Genomic DNA, 9,548 nt, shown 5'->3' with positions numbered 1-9,548 from the left:
GATAACAAATAAAAACAGTCTCAGACAAACTCAGGGGCTGGGTTTGCTCGGACAGCAGCAGGTCATTTGATCAAATATATTCCACCTACTACAACAATGATCAATCTACATTTATTTCACATTCCGTTTAAATCCATATAATCGCTCAATGGATGAAGCATTCAAAAACCTGTCCATTTCTAGCTCATCTGTACTCAATGCCTTAGCATCCATAACCCCAGGATCACTCCAGCTGCTGAGTGTTGCTACTTACAATTGCTGATCAGTCCATAGGGAAGTCTCTGACTTCTCCACAACACCTTCTCCATCACCTTCTGGAGCAGGCCAACTAGCCACTTCTATCAATTGGCATTGTAGGCTTACAAAGAGAAAAAAAAAAAAATCAGGTGTCCAAACTCTGTTAACCAATCTTCTCTAATAAATTCCTACCAGGAGAACTTGACTGTCGCCCTGAAAATTGAGACTATGGACATGTAGTAGGTATTTCTTACACAAACACGTAAATTGGTACACAAGAAACAGCCCTGTGACAAGTATGTGCCACACCAACATATACTTCGTTTTTCCAGTCCTCCCCATCATGCAGGACTTGGTTATGTTGTTGATTGGTGGTCTTTTATCCCTTGCCCACATTGTGGCCACTCTCTTCATCCAACCTTGGTCTCCTCTTTCATTTCAGCTTCATCTGCTCAGATCATTCTGATGTATTTCCAGTTTCTGTATGTATGTATTGATGATGTTACATTGGGGTGTGGCCATGGGCGGAAACCCCAGGGGGGATGGGGCGGACACACGTCTCTCCCATGTTTTGAGAGGTGGGGGACAATCCCACCCCCCCCACCCCCCCTCCATGTTTTGAAATCCAGATTTTGAAATGCCACAGTTAAGTGCTTCTTAATTGTTTCTATTAACATCGTATTAACACGATGTGTCACCAATTGTGTTTAGACGTTCAAGTGTTACTGAAGATATTCACGGAGAATTTCTTAGCTGTCTGATGCGAGTACAATTACCATTTGAACTAATGGATGTATTGGTAGATGGGAAGGATTTAAACGGGTATTGGATTTAAATGGGTCAGGTCATTAAGGGCTCCAGTCGAACAGGTTTTCTGGCTGGCTTGCAGGTAAGTCACTCATTCAGGTCACTCTCGTTATTTAGTATGTTTTTTCCAATCTTTCTTCCCCCTTCAAGGTTGGTTCTTTTGTTTGCCTTTATTTGCTTCAATTTTATTTGTTTAAGCGTTATTTTGAAAGATTCAAGCGGGTATCAGACGCTTTCTAAGAGCTGAATCGGCCCGTTCGCGGGGCCTTTCATTGCCTTGTATCGAGACGATCGAGGCTGGCCGATTTTAAGCCGTGCCGGGCGATGAAAGGCCCCACAAAGGGGCCGATTCCAGCCCCACAATTCGGGACAGATGAAGCTGCAGTTGCTGGAGTTCGGAGTCGGTCATCAACCAGGTTAGCTCCCGATGTTACCGTCCACAGGGCCACAGCCGAAGCCTCGTGTGCGTGTGCATGTGTGTGTGCACATATGCGCGCCCACTAAGAAATTGTGGCCCCCCCCATGTTTTGATAGCGATTTCCGCCCCTGGGTGTGGCTATCTTTCCTTCAACATTATTGCTGTGGGTTCTTTAACATTCAAAGTGGGGGGAAATAAGAAATACTTCCAATTTCAAAAATGTCCATGAATATTAATAATCAACTACTCATTTCACATCAAAAAGCTCTTACCGTACAAAGTTAAAAAGAAAATGTTACACTGCATTTTCTCTGGTGTATTGCTTTAAGTAGAGAATATGCGGACACAATAAACAGAATATCATTGTATAGATCATAGATTGTATCAATAGTAAATTTAATTTTCTCAAAATTAAAACATTAGGTAACAACTGCAAAATAAGAGGCCATGAATATGCAAATTTCAGTACTTTAGAGCTGCACACAGACAAACTTGGAGAATAATGGAATTATTTCATTTCAAATTTGCCCTTTCGGCAGTCCTTCAGGGCAACTGAATCATGCATTTACCAAAGAGATGACAAATCACATATTTGAGTTCTGTGAAAAGGTTAATAATCCCACGCAATTCACAAAAGTGCAGTTCTGTTTCTTAGCAGTGTGTTTATGAATGCTGCAGATGTTGAAAAGTCCAGCTGAGCTTCTCCGACTCCTAGTCTCACTATTTCTATATCCAAGGATGAGAGTGCTGTAATGGTCCCGTACTCTGCCGTCAAGTCAAGATTACTGCCATAGCACAAATACAGTGCAGCAAAGGTACAATTAAGATCTAGATTGCAATAGCATCACAGGCATACAGGCAATACACAAAAACAAATTCTACACAAATAAATTACACATAAATTCTGCCAGACAGCAAAAGACTGCAAAAAAATGATCGTGCAAAACACAATTAGAAAAACAAATCCTTGATGGCACAAGAGGTTGTCCCTAGTCTACCGTTACCAATAGAGGATTAGGATTGTGCAGGTCAGTTCAAGAACCTGACGGTCGTAGAAAAGTATCTGTTCCTAAACCTGGTGCTGCACAACATCAGGCTTATGCACCTTCTGCCAGTGGTAGGAGCAAGAAGAGAGCATATCCCTGATGGTGGGGTTCCTTGATAATAGATGCTGCCTTCTCAAGATAGAGCCTCAGGCAGATGCTTTTGATGGTGGGGGAGGGATGCACCAGTGATGGACTGGGCTGAGTGCACCACAATCTGCAACCTCTTGTGTTCCTGTGCATTTGAATTGCCAGGACATGGTTAGTGCCGGATTTAGATGAAGAGAGGCCCTACGCTGTTCCACTTGTGAGGCCCCCAACTACCGGACAGCCATGGCGGCCAAATCTCCCACAATTCAAAGCGAGGGAGAAAGTGCCCAGCGTCGACCAGTTGCCGTTGCAGTGCGCATGCGCAGGGCGGCCGATGATGTGCTGGCCGTGGTTGTGCGCATGTGCAAGGCGGCCTGCCGTGCCGGCGGATGAGGAGCGAGCGGAGCCCGGCGGCCCGGACATGGATAGCAGGGGGAGATAGAGAGAGAGAGAGAGAGAGAGATAGAGAGGGGGGCCGCCCAGAGTTGAACGGTAGGTGTTCTGCCTTGGCCGGAGGCCCCCCTAGACCTCGAGGCCCATCAATTTTTTCGGGGGGGCCCCCTAGAAAGTGGGGGCCCTAAGCTATAGCTTGTTTAGCTTATACGTAAATCCGGCACTGGACATGGTGCAAACAGTCAGGATACATTCTACAGGTGTTTAAGAGGGAACTGCAGAGAGAAACTCTGCACCCGCTGAGTTTCTCCAGCTTTTTTGTGTAACCTACATTCTACAAGTCATCTGTTGAAGTTTGTTGGAGTATTCAGTGACATGCTAAATCAGTACACGCTTAGAGACATGGGCACACCTTTCTTTTGATTATATCTGCACACTGGGTTACTTCAATCTCACCAATGGTCAAAGACCCAAAGTGCTGGCATAACTCAGCAGGTCAGGCAGCATCTCTGGGGAACAAGGATAGGTGACGATTCAGGTCAGGACTTTACTCCAGCACTGTCTCTTATTTGGCAAACCAGTATCTGCATTTCCTCATTTCTCCATTTCAGCTGTTTTGACACTAAATTAATGTTAGGATCTCAAGAGCACACGTGTTCACAGGTAAAATTGAAGTTCCTTTTTTTGTTGCTGCATCCCACATTAAAGTGTTTTTTTCTGTTCCATCACTTATGATGAACAATGAATATGAATGTGCAATAAAATGTACAGAATTTAAACCAATTGCACTCAGACTGGTACTGCACTCCCCAGAGATGCAGAAGAATACTGCCACGGTGGTGCAGGAGTAGAGTTGCTGTCTTACAGTGCTTGCAGCGTCTGAGACCCGGGTTCGATCCCGACTACAGGTGCTGTCTGGACAATTTGTACGATCTCCCCGTGACCGCGTGGATTTTCTCCAAGATCTTCGGTTTCCTCCCACATTCCAAAGACGTGCATGTTAATTGGTTAATAGGTTAATTGGTGTATGTGTAAATTGTCCCTAGTGTGTGTAGGATAATGTTAATTTGTGGGGGTCGCTAGTTGGTATGGAGTTGGTTGTTTTTGCGCTGTATCTCTAAAACTAAAAAGAATAGTGGGGAGAAAATTAAATCATGGCAATGGAAAGAGCAAGATAAGACTGGACGGGAGTCAAAAGTGTGGTTGGTAATATCAAATGGTTTAGTGTCAATGGAATTGAAAAGGACAGTCAAGATCTAGAAATTACTGTTTGAAGTAAAATAGTGATGATTATTGGCTTTTGTCTTGGGGGAAGGAGTGGCAGTAAGAAAGAATAAGAAATAAAATGAACTAGAGAGTATGCTCCACAGTACAGCTGGTTAAAATTTACCTGGTTCAACTGATGGGGAAAGAGGAATTTCAGTAAACTGGAAGAAATCTCAGACAACCAGAGAAATTGTTCAAGGTGAAGATAGTCACAAAATGTTGGTGTAATTCAGCGGGACAGGCATCAGTTACTCCAGCATTTTGTGTCTATCTTCAGTTAAAACCATCATCTGCAGTTCCTTCCGACACAAATTGTTCAAGGTGCTGTGTCATGGAACTTGGTGAGGAGTTGATACAAATGAGGATAAAAAGCACTTGAAGAATCAAAAAACAATAGTATAATTTAAATATTCAAAAAACCCATTCAGTTCATCACACTTGTGCTAACTCCCATTGGAGGAGGGGTGAATGCATAAGAAACATTCCATTCTTCTTCTCCTTACTTGAATTTTGCAATTATTTCTTTTTAAAGCACCCAGCCAATTTATTTGTGAAAGTTGCCAATGAATCAATTACCATCATTTTTGTACCCAATCAATTCCAGATCATGTCAAAAAGAATTATCTGCACATTTTTTCAATTATTTGACATCTGTGCCTCCCAGTCACTTGATCTTCCAGTTGGCTAAAACAGTTTTCCCAAAACTATTCACAAGTTTGAACATCACTATGAAAATCTAATATTACGAGAACAATACTTCTGGCCACTTGCGTTAATACAATGGGAATGATGGTGGCAGCTTATGGGACTTAACTCGCTCTTGGCTAAACTCAGATCCTGATCATGGTACAGTGCTCTCCATAATGTTTGGGACAAAGACCCATCATTTATTTATTTGCCTCTGTACTCCACAATTTGAGATTTGTAATAGAAATCACATGTGCTTAAAGTGCACATTGTCAGATTTTAATAAAGGCCATATTTATACATTTTTGGTTTCACCATGTAGAATTTACAGCAGTGTCTATACATAGTCCCCCCATTTCAGGGCACCATAATGTTTGGGTCACAGCAATGTCATATAAATGAAAGTAGTCATGTTTAGTATTTTGTTGCATATCCTTTGCACGCAATGACTACTTGAAGTCTGCGATTCATGTTGCAGGGTGCTTCTCTGGTGATGCTCTGCCAGATTTCAATTGCAGCCATCTTTAGTTTATGCTTGTTTTGGCGACTAGTCCCCGTCAGTTTTCTCTTCAGCACATAAAAGGCATACTCATTGGGTTCAGATCTGGTGATTGACTTGGCCATTCAAGAATTTACCATTTTTTAGCTTTGAAAAACTCCTTTGTTGCTTTAGCAGTATATTTCGGATCATTGTCTTGCTGTAGAATGGACCGCCGGCCAATGAGTTTTGAGGCATTTGTTTGAACTTGAGCAGATAGGATATGTATATACAATTCAAAATTGATTATGCTACTACCATGTGGTTGTATCATCAATGTATCATCAGTTGTATCATCAATGTAGATAAGTGAGCCAGTACCTTCAGCAGCCATACATGCCCAGGCCATAACAACTCCACCACCATGGTTCACAGATGAGGTGGTATGCTTTGGATCTTGGGCAGTTCCTTCTCTGCTCCAAACTTTGCTCTTGCCATCAACCTGGTATGTTAATCTTCATCTCATCTGTCCACAAGTCCTTTTTACAGAACTGTGGTTGGTCTTTTATGTACTTCCTGGCAAACTATAACCTGACCATCTTATTTTTCCAGCTAACCAGTGGTTTGCATCCTGCAGTGTAGCCTCTGTATTTCTGTTCATGAAGTCTTCTGCAGACAGTGGTCATTGGCAAATCCATCCCTGACTCCTGAAGAGTGTTTCTGATAGGTCGGACAGGTGTTTGGGGATTTTTCTTTAGTATAGAGAGAATTCTTCTGTCATCAGCTGTGGATATCTTCCTTGGCCTGCCAATTCCTTTGCGATTAGTAAGCTCACCAGTGCTCTCTTTCTTCTGAATGATATTCCAAACAGTTGATTTTTGTAAGCCTAAGATTTGACTGATGTCTCTAACAGTTTTATTCTTGTTTCTCAATCTCATAATGGCTTATTTGACTTTTGTTGGCACAACGTTGGTCTTCATGTTGTTAACAGCAATAAAAGTTTCCAATGGTGATGGAAAGACTGGAAGAAAGACTAGGTGCTGAGAGCTCTCTTATACCTGCATTCAGGAGGCAATTAAACACACCTGAACAATTACAAACACCTGTGAAGCCATGTGTCCCAAACATTATGGTGCCCTGAAATGGGGGGGGGGCATGTATAAACACAGCTGTAATTTCTACATGGTGAAACCAAAATCTGACAACGTGCATGTTAACCACATGTGATTTTTTTTTCTATTACAAATCTCAAATTGAGGATTACAGAGGCAAATAAATAAATGATGGGTCTTTGTCCCAAACATTATGGAGGACGCTGTATGTTTCAATCCTGGGAAAATAACGTAACCACAACAAACCCAAAACTCTGAATCATTGTTATCTCTCAGGATTTGAAAATGGACTAGCCAGGGGTCCGAGCGACAGCCGAACCCCTACTGCGTTTAATACTTTAAACCCTGAGGGGAATACAAAACAATACAAAGAAAACTATACAATATAAAGAAAGCCAATCTAAACTTGCAATAATCACTGTGGAATGTAAAATAAATGCGGGGGTATTTCCCAGTGACATTGCATTGAATGTGCGCCCTGCTCTTGCCCGGGGAGGGACGGCACCAGGCAAACCTCGCCGTCTCAATCCACCCCAACCTCCTCAGTGGGATAAGGGAGCGCCCAATGTCTTCAATGTGGAGAGGATAAGTGTGTTTGGGGGAGGACAGGGAGGTCATGGACCAACTATTTGATAGCAACTATTTACGAGCCTTTGTAGAAGGAATAAGTACGCGCCGTCCCTTTAGTTTAAGCCGCCACACAACCTGCACTCACTCACACTAACACAAAATATTGAGCGCCCACCATGCGGCGCCACACCCAGCGCACGGAGACGGCGAGGCCGCTTTCAGCACAACGCGAAGCGCGGCTCAGTGGAGCCCTTCTGGGGGCAATTGTGGGCAAGGCCCGTCGCCAGTGAGATTATGAAAGATTTACGATCAGTTACAGAACCCAGCTCAGAGCTCCTCCTCGGCCTTTCCTTCAATGCAGTAAGTAGAAATACATTGGTATTGGATCGCGTCAGTGAAAATAGTTATTTACAGATCTGTCACCTCAGATTCATAAATAAATGAAAAGCAACAACCTGCAGGTAGTGGAAATCAGAGGGGAAAACAGAAAAAAATGCTGTTAAGTCGGGCAGCATCTGTGGACAGGTGGAAGAAAGCAGAACATATTCACCAGAGTCTGCTGAAGGGAATAAATATCAATGACAACGAGAGCTGCTCAAAATCTAAAACTTATTTAGACTGATAGCTGAAATCCGTGCTTCACCAGGGTCCGCCGGTTCACTTCCAGTCACCTCACTGCGTGCACTGCCTGCCACTCGGAACTCAAAACACCCACATTATCAACGCCGACAAAGTCGGCGAAGATTTCTTACCACGCTATTTTAAAAGGCTTTTTCGCGCGTTGCTTTTGTTTCTCGGCGACGTCGCTTATACCCTTACAGGTGCACAGTCTTTCATTCTGCGCTCAGATCCCGTAGATATGAAGTTCTCTGGCAGGATGCTCAACACTTTATAGGCAGGGAGGTGATTCTTGTTGGATTATTTTCCTATGTACACGAGTTGAAATGTTTCCTGCTCGGTTGTTTATTTTCATGAAGCTGTGAGAACCGCCCCGGACAACTGCTGATGCCTGTCCCCACTAAACCTTCAACACAAGTTCCAGGGGAAGTTTATTCCCTGGACTTTCTCCTGGGTCTCGCTGTGTTGTGTGTGTTCGGCATCACGTGGGTCCAGGCAACGCCCGGCGCTTGAAGCGGACCCTCCCCCCTTGCTCACCACCGCCAGCAGCAGCAAAGAATGATCTATCAGCCCATTGTATAACATCCTGTACTGAACCTGAATTCCACCAGATTGACTGTGTGGTCATTAAATAATCTAATCTAATTTAATCTAATATTTGAGCAGCAGTGTGCAAAGATCTTAGAGCAGGGCTGCTCTAAGATCTTTGGCAGTGTGCAAGTATAACCTACAAAGAAACCGCTTTGATAAGATCGCCACGTGTAATTTCCATGGAAATGCAAGCTAGAAAGGTTCTCATGACACATTAATCAATAGCTTTTTGATCACCACTACTTAATTGAAGAATAAATAATACAGTGCATTTAAAATATTGCACTCGGGGCACCTGCCTGATGCACAAAAGCACGCACCGTGCACGAGTCCTCGTCTGAGATTATTTCCACTATTGTTTCGTACCTAAAATGTGCATAGCAACAAGTAGAGATTCAAAGTGATGCACGGTCAACCGTGGCAGTAGATGATCTCACATGGGGACAAAATAACCAAAGGTCACACATTGCTCCTGCAAGGCAGCCTTTAACTCACGGGCGACTGATCAAAACGGACGGTTCTGATTCTGGAGCAGGAACTGCCGAACTCAATGCTCGTCAAGTTAGAGGACAGTATTGTCTGCTTGACTGGTGTTATGCTCATTATTTTTTTAGAAAAGGATGTTAGAACGAACATCAATCAGCAGCTAAGGATGCAGAAATAACCAAGACTATTCGGTTCGTTCATTATCCAGACCAGGTTTCAGACTGCACTTGGTCAGGTTTCACCATATATTGGTAAGTAGAATCAGGGCAAGACAATTTAGCCCCTGACGCCAGTTGCACCATCTACGATCAATAGCTACAGGTGCCACTTCACCTTAACATGTAGGAAAGAACTGCAGATGCTGGTTTAAATCGAAGATGGACACAAAATGCTGGAGTAACTCAGCGGGGTTAACTCGGTGGAGTAACTTCACCTTATCTCTTCATACTTTCAAATTTAAAAAATGTATCGGTCTCAGAAGTGAAATTTGTGAGAGATTGTTGCAAATTCTATCACCTTCGACATTTAGAGATATTTTCATATTTCACTCCTGAAAATGTTCCTGATTTTTAAATCAAACTCACCCAAATTGCAAACTAATGGAAAAGGTTTCTATATGATCACTATTTCAGTTCCTTAAAATATATTCAATTAAATCACCCGTTAGCTTTGTAAAATCTGGGAATTAAACATTGGTTTCAGGGCTGCCAACATTGGGTGAGAGTTGGGAGCGAGAGACCAAGCCCGAGGGA

General features: G+C 43.0%; 1 protein-coding gene across 3 annotated transcripts in view; it reads right to left on the bottom strand.

Moving 5' to 3' along the window:
* LOC129698240 (serine protease 23-like) overlaps positions 1-8,353 on the bottom strand; it is a 28,619-nt gene extending 20,266 nt beyond the window's left edge. Inside the window, exon 1 of one of the 3 annotated variants that reach the window (XM_055637251.1) lies at positions 7,854-8,353. The gene's annotated coding sequence lies outside the window, so the exon portion shown is untranslated. The remainder of the gene's footprint in view (positions 1-7,853) is intronic. The other 2 variants (XM_055637250.1, XM_055637249.1) reach the window with 2 other exon arrangements.
* Between the last annotated feature and the right edge of the window lie 1,195 nt (positions 8,354-9,548).

The sequence above is a fragment of the Leucoraja erinacea genome, chromosome 6 (genome assembly GCF_028641065.1).
Source record: "Leucoraja erinacea ecotype New England chromosome 6, Leri_hhj_1, whole genome shotgun sequence".
Classification (NCBI taxonomy): Eukaryota; Metazoa; Chordata; class Chondrichthyes; order Rajiformes; family Rajidae; genus Leucoraja; species Leucoraja erinaceus.
This window is presented reverse-complemented; position numbering and strand designations above follow the sequence as displayed.